We start from the raw sequence: 19,302 nt of genomic DNA, 5'->3' as shown, positions 1-19,302 counted from the left end.
GTCTGTCTCTCTCTCTCTCTGGATGGACTTCAATTGCCAGCCTCGAGGTCCGACCATTCCGGGGTCCGGCGCTGCTTACTCCACAACTACTGCGTCAGCTCGCAGATGTCGAGCGTTCCATACCGACAAACTATACACACAAGCATTTATTCATGCATCAGTGATTGGTGGTAATGAGCTCTCCCCGGAACAGGTCGGAGCGCTGTAGTGCAATTGGCTGAAGCAGTCGGAACGGTACCAGCACTCTTCCTGAGAGGCTACTTAGTCAGCATCTTAAGGGGGGTAGGACGTCAAACGGGCCGACTTGGAACAGGAGAGGCACCACAGGACATTTTAATTTTCACTGTCTATACTTTTACAAATAAATTCATAAAACTTTAACAGCATGACCAGGAAGGATTCAGGATTCATACTCATAGCAGTGGAAGCTCAAAAACCTGACAAAACACACTTTTTTTACATGTGAAGTTTCATCAGTTATTTCACTTACTACTGGTTGCATTTGTTGCTATAGGTACACTTTTCTTGCTAAGTAAGAGATATTCTTCGATGACTTTTGCACAGCATACAAATCATAATTACAAGTGCATGAAACTCTAGAAGTTATTTAACTTATGGAAAAACGGGTGAACTGTTACATTTTAAACTTCATGTTTAGAAAAAACTCTAGTTTTATAGTTAACTATCTCATTTTTTTCCACAGCTTTTTAATAGGTTTGGAAAATCTGAGAGTTTCATACACCTGTAACTACTGTTTGTATGCTATGAAAAATTTATCGAAGAATCTCTCTTACTTAGGAAGAAAAGTGTACCTATAGCAACAAATGCAGTCAGTAATAAGTGAAAAAAAATGACGAAATTTCACATGTAAAAAAAAAAGGTATTTTGCTTCGTTTCTCAACTTCCACTGCGATGAGTGTGAGTCCTCAATCCTTCCTGGTCATGGTGACAAAGTTTTATGAATTTATTTGTAAAAGTATAGACAGTAGAAATTAAAATGTCCTGTGGTGACTTTCCTGCTCCAAGTCGGCCTGTTCGACGTCCTACCCTCCTTAAGGAATCGGGATGATACTACACTTAAAGGAGACACTGAAGAAAACATTGAAAGTACTCTGGAAAAAATAGAGCGGAAAGTTAAAGAGACTTGGCCTAAGGAGAAAATTTGAAGAAAACAAAAATTATGGTCACAGGTAGGAGAACTAATGTGGTGGACAGGCGGAGTGATTATTGTGTATGTCATTTATATATAATATCTGGATAGCAAAAGCAGCTATTGCACTGAGAGAATAAAAAGGTGTTCACAACTTTAAAAATCTGTTATAGTTAAACACGTCCCTGCAGGAGACCAAAATAATGCACGAGAATTTTAGATACTGTGGCCGTATCATGAGAGCAGAAGACTAATTAGAAAAATCTGTAATGCTCGAAAGAATACAAGCTGAAATGGGTAGAGGAAAACCAAGGAGAAGGTGGACCGAGGACGTGAAACACTACAACGCAATGGCCATGGAAGAGCTGAGGATCAAAATAATGTCAAAGTGTATGGAACGACATTATTCATTGTGCCTCCAGGAGTCGGATATGACTTAATGGATCAATTCCATCCTATCCGCTGCACTTGGAAGAACAACAAAAAATAGAAATAGAAAGTTTAGATGAAGGAAGAAACGTTTAGTAATGCAGACCATAATATAGGATGCGTCAGGAGAAATGAGACAAATCCTTCACAGGAATCAGTATTGGATCAATTTTTATTCTTTGTATACCAGCCATGCGTAGTAATGTGGATCATTCAGACGGGAAGAATTACCGGATGATAATTCTTCAGACTGTCCTGGCAATCTGTTGACATCTTGAGTTGGAGGGTATTCTGCCGGATATCAGCGTCCTTCTTGCACGATATTTCGACAACGTGATCCGTTGTGTTCATCTAGACGTATCAATGGTCCCGCATCACTCCAGCTGCATACGAACCACAACATTATAGAGCCTCCACCAGCTTGAAGAGTCTCCTGCTGACATGCAGTGTCCATGGTTCAAATGGCTCTGAGAACTATGGGACTTAACATCTGAGGTCATCAGTCCCTTAGAACGTAGAACTACTTAAACCTTACTAAGCTAAGGATATCACACACATCCATATCCGAGGCAGGATTGGACCCTGCGACCGTAGCAGTCACGCGATTCCGGACTGTAGCGCCTAGAACCGCTCGGCCACTCCGGCCGGCGCAGTGTCCATGGATTCATGAGATTGTCTCCAAATACGTACACGTGTATTCGCTTGATACAATTTGAAACGAGACTCGTCTGACCAGCCAACATGTTTCCAGTCATCAACAGTCCAGTGACGGTGTTGATAAGCCCAGGCGAGGCGTAAAGCTTTGGGTCGTGCAGTCATCAAAGGTACACGAGTGGGCCTTCGGCTCCCTAAGCCCATATCGAAGATGTTTCGTTGAATGATTCGGACGCTGACACTTGTTGATGGCCGAGCACTGAAATCTGCAGCAGTTTGCGGAGGGGGTGCACTTGTGTCACGCAGAACGATTCTGTTTAGTTGTCGTTGGTAGCGTTCTGGCAGGATCAAATGGTTCAAATGGCTCTGAGCACTGTGGGACTCAAATTATGAGGTCATTAGTCCCCTAGAACTTAGAAGTAGAAAAAACCTAACTAACCTAACGACATCACACACATCCATGCCCGAGGCAGGATTCGAACCTGCAACTGTAGCAGCAGCGCGGTTCCGGACAGATGCGCCTAGAACCGCTCGGCCACAGCGGCCGGCCCACGTTCAAACACGCTTAGGTCTTCATAACATGCCATTGTAGCAGCAGCAACCGATTTAACAAAATCGTTCAAATGCCTTTCCTATTCCGCTCGCGTACTGAGCGAAACAAAAATGACAACCTCTCTCTCTTATCTCTTTATAGCGGATATACGTTGATGGTTGCTTAATGCTCGCACATTCTTCTTTGAGTACAGGTTTTCTAAATCTATCCGACAGTATACCCTCTTTCATGCAGGCCTTCTCATTTAAGTTCCCAGAACAGTAATTTTACAAAAAAAAAAAAAAAAAAAAAAGAAAGAAAAAAAGAAAATTGAAATGGCTCTGAGCACTATGGGACTTAACTTCTGAGGTCATCAGTCCCCTAGAACTATTTAAACCTAACTAACCTAAGGACATCACACACATCCATGCCAGAGACAGGATTCGAACCTGCGAACGCAGCTGTCACGCGGTGCCTAGAACCGCTCGGCCACTCCGGCCAGCCCCGATTAAGCAAATGCGAAAGACACTTGTCTCATATAGGCGTTGTTGACCGCAGCGTCATATTGTGCCAGTTTACGTATCTCTGTATTTGAATGCGCGTGCTTATACCAGCTTCTTTGGCTCTTCCACGTAATTCTTTACTAGTGGGCTTACCGTCGTATTTGTTTGGACTAGAAGAGTGAGGCTTGTTAAGTCACGGCGGTGCTGTTAGGGTGGTGAAAGTTGGTGGTGCGGGGTTTGGACGGGGGAGGGGAGGCGGCTTTAGCTCCTCAGGGCTCTGCGTGACCGCAGCGGTATTTTCAAGGTGCCCCGCAATTTGCTTCCGCCGACGCAATTAATATACGGCGCGCGGCCGATACGCTGCGCCGTTATCAGCCAACGTAGCGGCTCGTTTTCCGAGAGTAGCCCCCGCACGCTGGGCGTCGAGGCACTCGCCGACGCTACGCTTCCGTTGGCACGGCAGCAGCGGCGCTAGGGAGGCCTCCGCGGCGCACACAGGCCTCCAGCACGCGATCGCAGCAGATACTATTCTTGGACCTCTGCTGGTATAGAGTGTCATCAAAAAAGTTCCCTAAATCTGAATTTTTAGCGCAAATGTTTACGAACACATTGACACACCGCTAGGTGTGTTCCTACAGAAATTGCGACTGATCGGTTTGTGTAGCGCTGGAAACCTGCGCACCACCATGAAGTTATCCAAATACGATGGAAGTTGGTAGATAGGCTGTACACGTACAGACAAACAAATGATTATACGCTACTGGCCATTAAAATTGCTACACCATGAAGATGACGTGCTACAGACGCGAAATTTAACCGACAGGAAGAAGAGGCTGTGATATGCAAATGATTAGCTTCTCAGCGCATTCACACAAGGTTTGCGCCGGTGGCGACACCTACAACGTGCTGCCATGAGTAAAGTTTCCAACCGATTTCTCATACACAAACAGAAGTTCACCGGCGTTGCGACCAAAGTGGCCGTGCGATACTAGGCGCTACAGTCTGGAGCCGAGCGACCGCTACGGTCGCAGGTTCGAATCCTGCCTCGGGCATGGATGTGTGTGATGTCCTTAGGTTAGTTAGTTTAAGTACTTGTAAGTTCTAGTCGACTAATGACCTCAGAAGTTAAGCCGCATAGTGATCAGAACCATTTGAACCGGCGTTTTCTGGTGAAACGTCGTTGTGATGCCTTCTGTAAGGAGGAGAAATGCGTACCATCACGTTTCCGACTTTGATAAAGGTCGGATTGTAGCCTATTGCTATTGCGGTTTATCATGTCGCGACATTGCTGCTCGCGTTGGTCGAGATCCAATGACTGTTAGCAGACTACGGAATCGGAGCGTTCAGGAGGGTAATACGGAAAGCATTCCTGGATCCCAACGGCCTCGTATCACTAGCAGTCGAGATGACAGACATCTTATCCACGTGGCTGTAACGGATCGTGCAGCCACGTCTCGATCCCTGAGTCAACAGATGGGGACGTTTGCAAGACAACCACCATCTGCACGAACAGTTGGACGACGTTTGCAGGAGCACGGACTATCAGCTCGGAGACCATGGCTGCGGTTACCCTTGACGCTGCATCACAGGTAGGAGCGCCTGCGATGGTGTACTCAACGACGAATGTGGATGCATCAATGGCAAAACGTCATTTCGGATGAATCCAGGTTCTGTTTACAGCACCATGATGGTCGCATCCGTGTTTGGCGACATCGCGGTGAACGAACACTGAAAGCGTGTATTCGTCATCGCCATACTGGCGTATCAACCGGCGTGATGATATGGGGTGCCATTGGTTACACTTCTCTGTCACCTCTTGTTCGCATTGACGGCACTTTGAACAGTGGACGCTACATTTCAGATGTGTCACGACCCGTGGCTCTACCCTTCATTCGATCCCTGCGAAACCTTACATTTCAGCAGGATAATGCACGACCGCATGTTGCAGGTCCTGTACGGACCTTTCTGGATACAGAAAAAGTTCGACTGGAGCCCTGGCCTGCACATTCTCCAGATCTCTCACCAACTGAAAATGTCTGGTCAATGGTGGCCGAGCAACTGGCACGTCACAATACGCCAGTCACTACTCTTGATGAACTGTGGTATCGTGCTGGAGCTGCATGGGCAGGTGTACCTGTAGACGCCATCGAAGCTCTGTTTGACTCAATGCCCAGACGTATCAAGGCCGTTATTACGGCCAGAGATGGTTTTTCTAGGTACTGATTTCTCAGGATCTATGCACCCAAATTGCTTGAAAATGTAATCACATTTCACTTGTAGTATAATATATTTGTCCAATGAATACCCGTTTATCATCTGCATTTCTTGTTGGTGTAGTAATTTTAATGGCCAGTAGTGTATTTTCAGAATAATTGGACGATTTATTCAAGAGAAAGAGCTTCACAAACTGAGAATGTCAACAACGCGTTGGTACACCTTTGGCCCTTATGCAAGCAGTTACTCGGCTTGGCGTCGATTGACTGAGTTACTGGACGTCCTTCTGAGGGATATACAGGGTGTTACAAAAAGGTACGGTCAAACTTTCAGGAAACATTCCTCACACACAAAGAAAGAAAATATGTTATGTGGACATGGGAATGGAAACACACAGCAACAGTACGTACCTTCGTGACTTCAAACACTTTGTTACAGGAAATGTTCAAAATGTCCCCCGTTAGCGAGGCTACATGCATCCACCCTCCGTCGCATGGAATCCCTGAGGCGCTGATCCAGCCCTGGAGAATGGCGTATTGTATCACAGCCGTCCACAATACGAGCACGAAGAGTCTCTAGATTTGGTACCGGGGATGCGTACACAAGAGCTTTCAAGTGCCCCCATTAATGAAATTCAAGATGGTTGAGGTCGGGAGAGCGTGGACGCCATGGAATTGGTCCGCTTCTAGCAATCCATTGGTCACCGAATCTGTTCCGTTGTTGAGAAGCATACGAACACTTCGACTGAAATGTGCAGGAGCTCCATCGTGCATGAACCACAAGTTGTGTCGTATTTTTAAAGGCATATGTTCTAGCAGCACAGTTAGAGTATCCCGTATGAAATCATGGCGGTGAATCGAGGAAGTACAGTACATACTGACGAAACTAAAATGAGATCTAATATGGAAATTAAGCGTGTCCACATAACATCTTTTCTATATTTGTGTGTGAGGAATGTTTCCTGAAAGTTTGGCAGTACCTTTTTGTAACACCCTGTAGTGCCAAATTCAGCCCAACTGGCGCTTTACACAGTCAAAATCTCAAGACCGTTGGAGAGCCCCGCGGATAATGCTCCAAAGATTCTCAATTGGGCAGAGAACAGGCCACCTAGTTGGCCAAGGTAGGGTTTGGTAATCACGAAGACAAGCAGTAGAAATTCTTGTGTTGTTCAGGCGAGCGTTAGCTTGCTGAAATGTAGGGCATGGTTGGCTTCCCATTAAGGATAACAAAACGGGGCCTCTAATACCGTCGGCGTACCACTGTGCTGCAAGGCTGCCGATGTTGACAACCAAATGGGTTCTACTATGAAAAGAACTGGCACCTTAGACCATCACTCCTTACTCCTGGGTCGAGTGGCAGACGACAACCAAGCTGGAATCCCATCATTGTGCGGAGCGTGCCTAGACACGTCTTCGGCCTGGAGTAGGATTGTTTGAGTGATGAGTCCCGCTTAGAGTTGAGCCCCGACGTCCAGCGTCCGTCCCATTTGGATAATTCCTTCGTTATTTTTATTTGTCTTACGATGTACATGCCTATGTTTCCATGGTTTTGCGGATTTCCGGCGGTTAACCTGAAAGGGCAGTGCGTCTGTATAACGTTTTGTTTTAAAATTCGGGAAAAGCGCTATAGAATCACAACAAATCTTGAGGCCAATTCTCGGTCAGACATAGGCTAACGACTGGTAATGTGTTTCAAAAACGAGCGATCATCGGCTAATGATGATGATTGTTCCAGTCAGCCGAAAATTGACATCACACAAGACAACGTTCAGACACTGCGGAATCTGACTCTGAAAGATCGTAAACAGGCATTCTATCAGATCAGCAAAATCTTGGGAACAAGGTGTGATACATATGGGCTTATTCTCTAACAACAATTGAAGATCGGAAGGACTGCTGGGAAGTATGTGACAAGAGTGCTTCAAGGCGACCAGAAGCCAGAGCTCGTGGAGGTCTGCAGGGAACTTCAAACAACTTCTTAAAGACGATCACAGTTTTATTTCAAAGAAAAGTAACTCAAGAAGTCAACAACAACGCGATGTTCATGTTGTTCAGGTTCTCCTTTCTTTTATATTGAAGGGACTGTTTATAAAGACTTCGCCCCTCCTGTTCAGCTTGTCAATAAAGAGGATTAGCCGAGCGGTCTAGGGCGCTGCAGTCATGGACTGTGCGGCTGGTCTCGAAGGAGGTTCGGAGTCCTCCCTCGTGCATGGGTGTGCGTGTTTGTCCTTAGGGTAAATTAGGTTCAGTAGTGTGTAAGCTTAGGGACTGATGACCTTAGCAGTTAAGTCCCATAAGATTTCGCATACATTTGAACATTTTTGAAAGAGAACAATTCTGTCGTGATGTTCAGAAACGTTGAGGAATCACATGAGGACAAAACATTTCCATAAGTATCGTACGAACGACTGAATACTCCAGCATGACAATGCACGCATACGGCGTGTATTATTCAGGCAGTTTTTTTCCCCTCGCTGTACTCACCCAAATCAACTCCTATTGACTTCTTCGTCTTCTTAGTTAACTTGACAGGGTGACGTTTTGAACCAGTAAAGGACATTCAAACGCAGTTACAGAGGGTGCTAAACGCCCTAGCAAAGAAAGAGTTCCAGGATGCATTCATTCATTCCAGAAGTGACAGGAACGCACGGATCGGTGTATTGGCTCCCAGGGGGACTGCTTTCAAGGTGAGAGCACAGAATAAGATCTTGTCAGCAATAAAATGTACTAAATACTGTAACATTGCATTACTGACAGTGTAATTACGTTACCTTTATATGCGAACATTAAACAAAGGTCTTCGTTTACAAAATATGACGATTCACATGCGATGTCTTATGACAGAGAAAGGAGCCTGTGACCAATGGAGAGGTGTTAGATATGTAAGGAACTGTAGTACATTCTTAGACTTGTCATCTAATACTGGTTTTCAAAAGTTTTTAATTTGCTTTAACCGGATGTATTTTGTGAAGGAAGTGCTCCACAGCTCGTAACACGTCATAGTTCGGCCTCCGAGAACTGCTAGTAACTACTTGTTTATTGACAACTGGCTTCGATTTACAGATTACTATCATGTATCTCAACGTATGTATAACAGATTAAAACGTTGTGTTCAAATACCATAAAATCCATCGAACATCACTACTGTCAAGCAGTAACGTACATTCGAATGAAAGAGCAAGTTTACTGTTGTCAGTCACTATTTATATCCGCAAAGTGTTTCGAAGGTTTCAACCTCCGTCATCAGTTGGATTTACATATATGTCAAACTAATGCATGTAAATCCACCTGATGATGGAGGTTTAAACTTTAGAAACACTTTGCTGATATAAATAGTGAATGACAACAGTAAACTTGTTCTTTCATTCCAATGTACGTTACTGCATGAGAGTAGTGATGTTCTATGGATTTTATTGTATTTGAAGATAAAGTTTTAATCTGCCATGTAAGCTGTTATAAATGCCTTTGAGATACATGACGGTAATCAGTAAATTGAAGCCAGTTGTGAATAAACAAGTAGTTACTAGCAGTTCTTTGCGCCCGAACCATGACGTTTTACGAGCTGTGGAACACTGTCTTCACAAAATATATTCAGTTAAACCAAATTACAAATTTTTGAAAACCAGTATTAGATTAGAAATCTAGGAATGTACTACAGTTCCTTACGTATCTAACAAGAAGGAACGTGAACACAAGATTGCATTAATTAAAATTTATCCAGAGACATAGCTGTATTCACATGTTCAACTTTTGTACTCCTGTCTTCCTCAGTTGCTTGTAATATCACGGTATATTGATAAATTTTGCTTATGGACCGTTTGACAGCAACTGAATAAAACACTATTTTAGTGCCATACGCGTTTCGCCTTGATTTTCTGCAAGGAATCCTCAGTGGTCTGGAATATATACATCCGTTAGCTATTTAATTTACATTTTTGTCACTGTGCCTACAGGTTATAAACGGTTCTGGTGGTATTTCCTATTAAGTGGTTACAGGTTGCGTGGACAATTTCTTACATATTACGCCCCTGTTGCATTTTTGGCGTTCTTCTTCTTCTTATGAATACCAATTTGCAGTTTTTTTCCCACATTCCACAGCACCATGAACTGAACGCTTGTTTCAATGCAATGTTGGAGACTGTCGAATGTTTTTGCCAAAGATCGAATGTTATTGCCAAACTTTTGAGTGTAATTATTGAAGTATCTGTGATCTGTTCGTGCATGCGTTGGTGTGTGTGTGTGTGTGTGTGTGTGTGTGTGTGTGTGTGTGTGTGTGTATGTGTGTGTGTGTGTGTGTGTGTGTGTGTGTGTGTGTGTGTGTGTGCACGCGTGTTTTGATGTGATATAATTTTTTTGTGCTGTGTGTGTGTGTGTGTGTGTGTGTGTGTGTGTTTTGATGTGATATAATTCTTTTGTGCTGTGTGTGTGTGTGTGTGTGTGTGCAACAGGGGCGTAATATGTAAGAAATTGTCCACGCAACCTGTAAGTACAGTTCAAAACATTACTACTTGATAGGAAATACCACCAGAACTGTCCGCCCATGGTAGCTGAGTTGTAAGCGGGCACGGTAGCTCAGCGTGTTCGGTCAGAGAGCCGGTTTGCCTCTGTAATAAAAAACTGAGTGGGAGGGTCAACCACCGAACTTCAACAGGATGTCTTGCGACGTCCGCAACGACCAAACACAACGATAAATAACGAACAAAATGAAAAAAAGTGGTCAGCACGACAGAATGTCAATTCTAAGGGCACGGGTTCAATTCCCGGCTGGGTTGGAGATTTTCTCCGCTCAGGGACTGGATGTTGTGTTGTTCTAATCATCATCATTTCATCCCCATCGGAGCGCAAATCGCCGCAGTGGAGTCGAATCGAAAGACTTGCTCCAGGCGAACGGCCTACACGACGAGAGGTGCTCGTCACACGACATTTACATTTTTTTTACCACCAGAACTGTTTATAACCTATAGGCACAGTGACAAAAATGTAAATTTAATAGCTAACATATGTACATATTCCAGGCCACTGATGATGCCTTGCAGAAAATAAATCGAAACGCGTATGGCACTAAAATAGTGTTTTATTCAGTTGCTGTCAGACGGTCCATAAGTAAAAATTATCAATATACCGTGATTATCCAGAGACGTTTAAACAGTTATTCTTCCCACGCTCTGAACGTGAATGGAAAGGGAAGAAGTCTTTAAAAGTGGTGTAGTAAGATGTATTCTCTGCCATGCACTTCGCAGTGGTATGCAGAGTATGGCTGTAGACGTAAGAGAGGCAGTGCGCTGTGGTGCCGCCCGCGCAGAAGAGCTCACCTTGGAAGTGCTGAGGGCGAGTCAGCGGCTCCTGCAGCGTCGGCCACCTGAAACAAAGGATGCGGCAGCTGTAGGTCAGCGCATCTTTTGTCAGCAGTGGCAGCGGCAGCGGCGCAGAGATAGGCGACAGCAGGCGTCAGCCTCAGCGTCAGCGGCGCAGATAGGGCGCCGGATTTGAGCCGCCCTGATCCCGGGCTTAGCGGCAAGTAACGCGCCGTGACGACCGCCCAGCTGTGTCTGAGCCCCACGCCGCGCGTTCAATGCGCCCGCCCGGTCGGCATTTCGCTGCCGACTGCTTCACTAGCGGCCTAATTGACCAGATCCGTCCCCCCCCCCCCCCCAACCCCCCTGGAGCGAGGTATCCACAATGCAAGAGCCATTCTCAAATGGCATCGAAGCATACTCTCAGCTGCGCGGACGTTGCAGCAGTCGGAGGAAAGTAGAAAGGCAATTTGTTCACCGGGGGTCCAACCCAAGCGTTAAGCGTAGTTTACACGACGACACTGGGTTCCGCCATTCGTTGCGTGGAACGAATTGCACGCAAGTGGTTTCATATACAGGGTGAAAAGTATTTAAACCGACAAATTCTCGGAGGTTGTAGGGGACATCAAAACAAATGTCATTTTTTTCCTATGAGGATTATTTAAACCGGTGGAGGCTGTAGTACGCTCTTTAGTTGTTAGAGGCGGTATTATGATCTTTAGGGCTGTCCACCAGTGTAGTAGTGCATTGTCTCTGTTTACTAATGTAGCGATACACCTGGAATGAGTACAATGATATGGTTGGTGCGTACTACGTAGCGCACCACAACGGACGAGCTGCACAGCGGGTTTATCAACAACAATATCCTAATCGCCGTATCCGGCATCATACGACATTTTGCTGCTGTGTACTGTCTGCGTGAGACTGGGTCATTTTGCAGATTACCTGGACAGGGACGCCGATGCACGGTAAGTACGCTGCAAGTTGAGGAAGCTGTCTTCCAGCATGTGGAGCGGGATCCTTCAATCAGCACTCGTGCAATTGCACGTAGCATGGGAACGAATCAGACGAATGTAAGAACAGTCCTTCGAGAGGAATTGTTACGTCCATTTCACTTACATCGTGTCCACAACCTGGAACCAGTTGATAACCCACCCAGAGCACAGTTTTCGCAGTGGTATCTGGAAGAGTGTGAAATGCATCCGGCCGGTCAAAGTGGCCGAGCGGTTCTAGGCGCTACAATCTGGAACCGCGAGACCGCTGCGGTCGCAGGTTCGAATCCTGCGTCGGGCATGGATGAGTGTGACGTCCTTAGGTTGGTTAGGTTCAAGTAGTTCTAAGTTCTAGGGGACTGATGACCTCAGACGTTTGGACCCATAATGGTTCAAATGGCTCTGAGCACTATGCGACTTAACATCTGTGGTCATCAGTCGCCTAGAACTTAGAACTAATTAAACCTAACTAACCTAAGGACATCACACACATCCATGCCCGAGGCAGGATTCGAACCTGCGACCGTAGCAGTCACGCGGTTCCGGACTGAGCCGGTCCCATAGTGCTCAGAGCCATTTGAACCATTTTGAAATGCATCCTACATTTCCATCCTCTGTATTGTATACCTATGAAGCAACGTTCGGTCGTGATGGAGTCTTCAACATGCACAATTTGCATGTTTGGTGTGAGGATAACCCACATGCCGCAGTTACTAGCGCTCATCAAGTGCGGTTCTTCGTTAATGTGTCGGTCGGCGTTGTTGGGGACTGTTTAATTGGGCCGTATCTGCTACCTAGTTTTTGTCTCTTGGTCATAAAAAGTGGAAAAATGTTCGTTGGTTTAATTAATTTGCCGCCAGAGAAATCTTCCTCTACCGGTTTAAGTACTCCTCATAGGAAAAAAATGTCTTTAGGGAAAAATATTTATTTTGATGTCTCCTACAACCTCTCAGAGTTTGTCGGTTTAAATACGTTTCACCCTGTATGACTTTAGACACGGCTACACCAGTATACACTTCCCTTTTGTCGCTTTTGTGGGTCCCTGAAATGCAAGTTTTGGCAGTTGCACGTAGCACGGGTTGTGATGGAGGTCAAGCTTGTTGCGTAGAATCGCTGAATAAGAAAAAAATAAGAAACGTGTTTCGATTCTCGACTGGACGAAGAAAAGATGTAGCTCGTTTGCTCAGCATCCTTGCTGAAATATTTATAACGGAAGATCCAAGAAGCTCTTTTAATTATCTTAGAGTGTCACCAGAACTGTTCAGATTTCTTCTAAATAGAGTTAATTATGCTATAAGGAATAAAGGTACTGTAATGCATGAAGCACTGCTGCCAGAACTGAAGTTACATATCATACTGGGTGCATTACAATCGAGAACACTCGACATGCTGTAAGATACGGTTTTAGTTGGTGACGACGCTATTTCATTAACACCAATAATAATTAACATTAACAGTAATAATTAGTAACGTTAGCAACGGTAATTACTCGAAGCAGGCCGTATTAAGAAAAGAATGGTTTGCAAACTACTCTCTTGAATAGAGATCTTTACAGTGGCAATATTTCATAATTCTGACATATGTGAATGGGGAGCAATGCAGCGACGTTTTAAATAGATGATATTGAGTAAAGAATGCAGCTTCTTGAATTTGTATAGCACTCCATCCTGTCAACAATATTCCTTGACAAAGAGTTGGCCAACTCGAACGATGGGATTTTAGTCTTGCAGACGAAAACATTGCCATAGCTAGAATTACACTTGCTTGTGTTTTTCTTAATTCAGTTGTATATGTGCTCCTCACTCAATAAATTTTGCCCTGCAGCTCAGATATTTTCAAACCATCTATGTTACGATCGCACATGACGGTCTCAGCGGCAGCAATATGTTGCTTATTTTTGTAATCAGCATCACTGAAATCCCACAAACATCTATGCAAAGCACAGATATCCATAAAGCCAACATTATTCTCCGTACCCCACTTCATACTTCAGTTTGTCTGCACTCTACGAACACACAACTGGAAAACAAGCACTGCACAATGGGAAGGGCGTGATCGGCCAAAATGGTCACATAATCCTTGCAGCAACGCGACGTTGCAGAGAAACCATGGGGCCGATAGGATACCACGATGTGACTACTCAAATCATCACCGAACCCCCGCCATGTTTCACTCTTAGGACGTAAACTCGACCCGAAGCTGGAAACACTGTGCGGGATAACTCATACGACCAAATGACTTTCTCACCTTTCGTGGCTTGAACGCCACTTTCCTCTGTTACGAACATTAGCATCAGTGATGATTAGTTTTGGAATTCCATCTTGCTATGCAATTACCATATTATGGAGATCCTTTCCTGTTGCTTTGCGACTGACAGTGTTCACAATTGCGAAAGTCAGTTCCTCAGTGGCTTTTACGGTGCTCGTCCCCTTATTTTTCGTCACAATCCTCTTGAATAACGGTCTGTCACGATCATTCAACACACACTTTCATCCCCGTTGTGACTCAGCTGATAATGTTTTTCCGCTTTCCCTGTATGCGGTAAAAATCTTATATAAGGCGCCTCTTGAAACACCAAATACTTCGGCTACCTTTGCTACAGAAGCACCTTCCGTACGAACTGCCCACGTAGGAATTTGTTTAGCTCCGACATAATGCACTCGCAACCACACAGAACACTTTTCTCACCACGACTGACACTTGCAAAGTATTGAGGACATTGCACAAGCATCGTTCGCGGTCAACTACAGCAGCGCAACCTGCATGTATGTCCAAGAACGCGTTTCTCCCCGTTTTTCCATATTTTTGTCGAACCCCTGTGTATGATTTGCGTTTGAGGGAGGATGTGTGTGTGTGTGTGTGTGTGTGTGTGTGTGTGTGTGTGTGTGTGTGTGTGTGACGTTGCAATTCTGTTTTAATTGTCAATGAAACACGAGACAGCACTCACACGGCAATATTCGTACAAAAGAGATGGGAAGGTATCTAGCAACGAGGAAATACGATGTTAACATTGCCAGCTACTGCGGAACTAAAGCAACCGTTAATACCGCTTTATGAAACCTTGACTCGGAAGCTACTGTGTGTTGACTACTGCTCTAAAGCAGCAGGAGACGACGGGAGCGCAAATGTACACACAGCACTGCACTGGCAGTTTCGGCCGCAGCCCACCAATTACCACAACCTGCCGTTTCGCGTCGCACTGATTTATGTAACGATCCTTGTCATGTTAAATGTCCCTCCGAGCCAGCGGCAACGCAGTTGAGGTTCTGTCGCAACTGTGAGTGGGTAAGCAAGCATCGTACGCTTTGTGGCCAACTCTACTCCCGGTTTGCCCTGTGTACAGCTCCACTGTCGGTTCAGCTTCGTCGTTAAGCGTAGCACAATTTATTACAGAACTGGCTCAGTTATTTCCGCGGTTAATGACTCCAGAAAGCGTAGAACACAACAGCCGCTGAATTAATGACCGCTGCGTGGACATCACCGCGTTCAGAGTAGCTATAGTTATGACAATCAAGGAAGTCTCGTGACGCGTAAAGAACTCATTCGCATTATTTCGTCTGTATGAAACATAGTTGCTGGGATTCTGACAGAGATAATTTTTTACCTTCCACGGAAATACAGGAAATACACTCCTGGAAATGGAAAAAAGAACACATTGACACCGGTGTGTCAGACCCACCATACTTGCTCCGGACACTGCGAGAGGGCTGTACAAGCAATGATCACACGCACGGCACACCGGACACACCAGGAACCGCGGTGTTGGCCGTCGAATGGCGCTACCTGCGCAGCATTTGTGCACCGCCGCCGTCAGTGTCAGCCAGTTTGCCGTGGCATACGGAGCTTCATCGCAGTCTTTAACACTGCTAGCATGCCGCGACAGCGTGGACGTGAACCGTATGTGCAGTTGACGGACTTTGAGCGAGGGCGTATAGTGGGCATGCGGGAGGCTGAGGTCTCCACAGTACATCGATGTTGTCGCCAGTGGTCGGCGGAAGGTGCACGTGCCCGTCGACCTGGGACCGGACCGCAGCGACGCACGGATGCACGCCAAGACCATAGGATCCTACGCAGTGCCGTAGGGGACCGCACCGCCACTTCCCAGCAAATTTGGGTCACTGTTGCTCCTGGGGTATCGGCGAGGACCATTCGCAACCGTTTCCATGAAGCTGAGCTACGGTCCCGCACACCGTTAGGCCGTCTTCCACTCACGCCCCAACATCGTGCAGCCCGCCTCCAGTGGTGTCGCGACAGGCGTGAATGGAGGGACGAATGGAGACGTGTCGTCTTCAGCGATGAGAGTCGCTTCTGCCTTGGTGCCAATGGTGGTCGTATGCGTGTTTGGCGCCGTGCAGGTGAGCGCCACAATCAGGACTGCATACGACGGAGGCACACAGGGCCAACACCCGGCATCATGGTGTGGGGAGCGATCTCCTACACTGGCCGTACACCTCTGGTGATCGTCGAGGGGACACTGAATAGTGCACGATACATCCAAACCGTCATCGAACCCATCGTTCTACAATTCCTAGACCGGCAAGGAAATTTGCTGTTCCAACAGGACAATGCACGTCCGCGTGTATCCCGTGCCACCCAACGTGCTCTAGAAGGTGTAAGTCAACTACCCTGGCCAGCAAGATCTCCGGATCTGTCCCCCATTGAGCATGTTTGGGACTGGATGAAGCGTCGTCTCACGCGGTCTGCACGTCCAGCACGAACGCTGGTCCAACTGAGGCGCCAGGTGGAAATGGCATGGCAAGCCGTTCCACAGGGCTACATCCAGCATCTCTACGATCGTCTCCATGGGAGAATAGCAGCGTGCATTGCTGCGAAAGGTGGATATACACTGTACTAGTGCCGACATTGTGCATGCTCTGTTGCCTGTGTCTATGTGCCTGTGGTTCTGTCAGTGTGATCATGTGATGTATTTGACCCCAGGAATGTGTCAATAAAGTTTCCCCTTCCTGAGACAATGAATTCACGGTGTTCTTATTTCAATTTCCAGGAGTGTATAATACTCGTGCAGTTCCTAGACAGATATTTAATTTTTTAAATGAAATATTTGGTGAGGTGTTGGAAGTAAGAGAGTGGTGGTGGTGGTTGTTGGGATATTTAAGGGGGACTAAACAGCTAAGGTCATCAGTCCCCCAGTAAGAGAGTGAAAGAGAGGGGCAGCGTGCTTGCCTCGCGGCTTTACTTAAAAAACCATTCAGGTATTCACACTGAACAACTAAGTCGCTAAGGGAAGACGGAATTTGATTATGCGAACTTCTGTTGGCTAAACCAGTCTGTCCACCAGCACTGCGTCGTTGTATTCTTTGTCAAAAATGTTCAAATGTGTGTGAAATCTTATGGGACTTAACTGTAATGGTCATCAGTCCCTAAGCTTACACACTACTTAACCTAAATTATCCTAAGGACAAACACACACACCCATGCCCGAGGGAGGACTCGATCCTTCGCCGGGATCAGCCGCAAAGTCCATGACTGCAGCGACCGAGACCGCTCGGCTAATCCTGCGCGGGTATTCGTTGTCAGAGAGACTCAGTCGCCAAAGTACTAAGCGCCGAGGGGTACTCTTTGATACCTTATCTATTTTGCAACAACCATCAGTATACTTAGCGATTATATACCCGATGGGCCTATTTTCATACATATTTTTGCTTTTAGAAACTTATCAAATTGTAGCATCGAGGACGAAGTTTTGCCGTATCAGCAAACATATAGTTATTAATAATCCATCTGGAATACTGATAAATGATCTGTTAAGGAAATCACAATATTGTGCAAACAAAGAACGGTAGGCTGCAACTCGCTGCTGCTCCGTATCTCCGGATAGTTCATTCAGAAACGTCGATCTAAATCCTTTCACTTTCAAATTTCAAATCGTTTTTTGAATGAGCCGCGAATTGTTGAGAGCGGTGCATGAAGTATGCTTGTCGTCAGCTTCATAGCTGGCATACAATTAAAATAAACTTTTATTTCCGCTATTGTACAAAGTGAGCATGGCATGGGAACTTCTCGCTAACCCAGTGTATAAAATCGCACAGTCACGTAAGTTCTCTACTGATAAATCGTAAAAACTTGATTAATTTTCTGCCGTCATACTTATAAATTAGTGCTACAATTGACATCCATTGGTCGCAATGGTTTGGCCAGGCAACTTCTCAGAATTTCACCTCTGTAAATAACTGTAACAGAAGTTTGATATATTATCTTATTATATTTTTAAATCACGGAATCACTTTTTATATGCTGCAGTCATTTCCTGTCATTACAAAAATTAGTACAGAAAATTAACATTTTTTCAAATGTAAAAACTTGTTCGAAGGTACAACATTGTCATGTACCTAGGAACAGATATTCTATTGAAATTTAAAAGCGTTGCAGTCGAGAAAATGTAAACACAGTATTTGATCACCCATCTGTGGCATTATTACTTCACTACATACCAAGAAGTAGTATTTGAAATCAAATTGAACAGAAGCATTCTCAAAAAGCAATTACAATTTAAATACTTTTTGGAACGTAAGCTATTGGAAACTAACAAAAATTTCCATTTTAAAGGTAGGAAAATTCTTAAGACATAAAATAACCTCAGGGCAACAGCAAGTGTCACATATTCCGTGGTAAAAGTTATTCCTCTGTTTAAAGGTAGAAGACGGTGCAAGAGCAACGAAGTATGACATTGTGTCCACATGTTACTAAAGAGTTCTAAAAATGTGTATCATTTTACTCGCCACAAAATTTTGTACCAGAAGAATTAGCTATATCTTCAAAATACACTGAAGAGACAAAGGAACTGTCACACCTGCCTAATATCGTATAGTGCCCCGGGGGCACGCAGAAGTGCCGCAACACGACGTACCATGGACTAGACTAATGTCTCAATTAGAGATGGAAGGAATCGTAACCACGAATGCTGCAGGACTGTCCGTAAATTCGCAAGAGTACGACGGGGATGAGACCTCTTCTGAGCAGCACGTTGCAAGGCATCACAGATATCTGTGGAGTATGATGGCCAGCGGAAGTGTTTAAACTCAAAAGAGTATTCCTGGAGCCACTCTGCAGCAATTCTGGGTGTGTGGGGTGTCGCATTGTCCTGCTGAGATTGTCGAAGTCCGTCGGATTGCACTATGGACAAGAATAGATGTAGGTTACCAGACAGGACGCTTACATGTCGCCTGTCAGAGTCGTATCTAGACGTATCAGGGGTCCCACGTGACTCCAACAGCATACGTCACACACCATTAAAGAGCCTTCACCAACTTGAACAGTCTCCTACTGACATGCAGGGTCCATGGATTTATGAGATTGTCTCCATACCCGCAAGCGTCCATCCGCTCGGTACAATTTGAAACGAGACTCATCCGACCAGGCAACTTGTTTCCAGTCATCAACAGTACAACATCGGTGTTGACTGGCCCAGACCAGTCATAAAACTTTATGTCGTGCAGTTATCAAGAGTACACGAGTGGGTCTTCGGCTCCACAAGCCGATATCGATGATGTTTCGTTGAGTGGTTCGCGCGCTGC

General features: G+C 45.4%; 1 protein-coding gene across 4 annotated transcripts in view; it reads right to left on the bottom strand.

Moving 5' to 3' along the window:
• LOC126266784 (irregular chiasm C-roughest protein-like) overlaps positions 1–19,302 on the bottom strand; it is a 1,732,081-nt gene that overhangs the window by 744,450 nt on the left and 968,329 nt on the right. For all 4 annotated transcript variants that reach the window (XM_049971325.1, XM_049971326.1, XM_049971327.1 and 1 more), the window contains one exon: positions 10,794–10,840. The gene's annotated coding sequence lies outside the window, so the exon portion shown is untranslated. The remainder of the gene's footprint in view (positions 1–10,793; positions 10,841–19,302) is intronic.

The sequence above is a fragment of the Schistocerca gregaria genome, chromosome 4 (assembly GCF_023897955.1).
Source record: "Schistocerca gregaria isolate iqSchGreg1 chromosome 4, iqSchGreg1.2, whole genome shotgun sequence".
Lineage (NCBI taxonomy): Eukaryota > Metazoa > Arthropoda > Insecta > Orthoptera > Acrididae > Schistocerca > Schistocerca gregaria.
The sequence above is the reverse complement of the archived record's forward strand: the minus strand, read 5'-3'. Positions and strand labels throughout refer to the sequence as shown.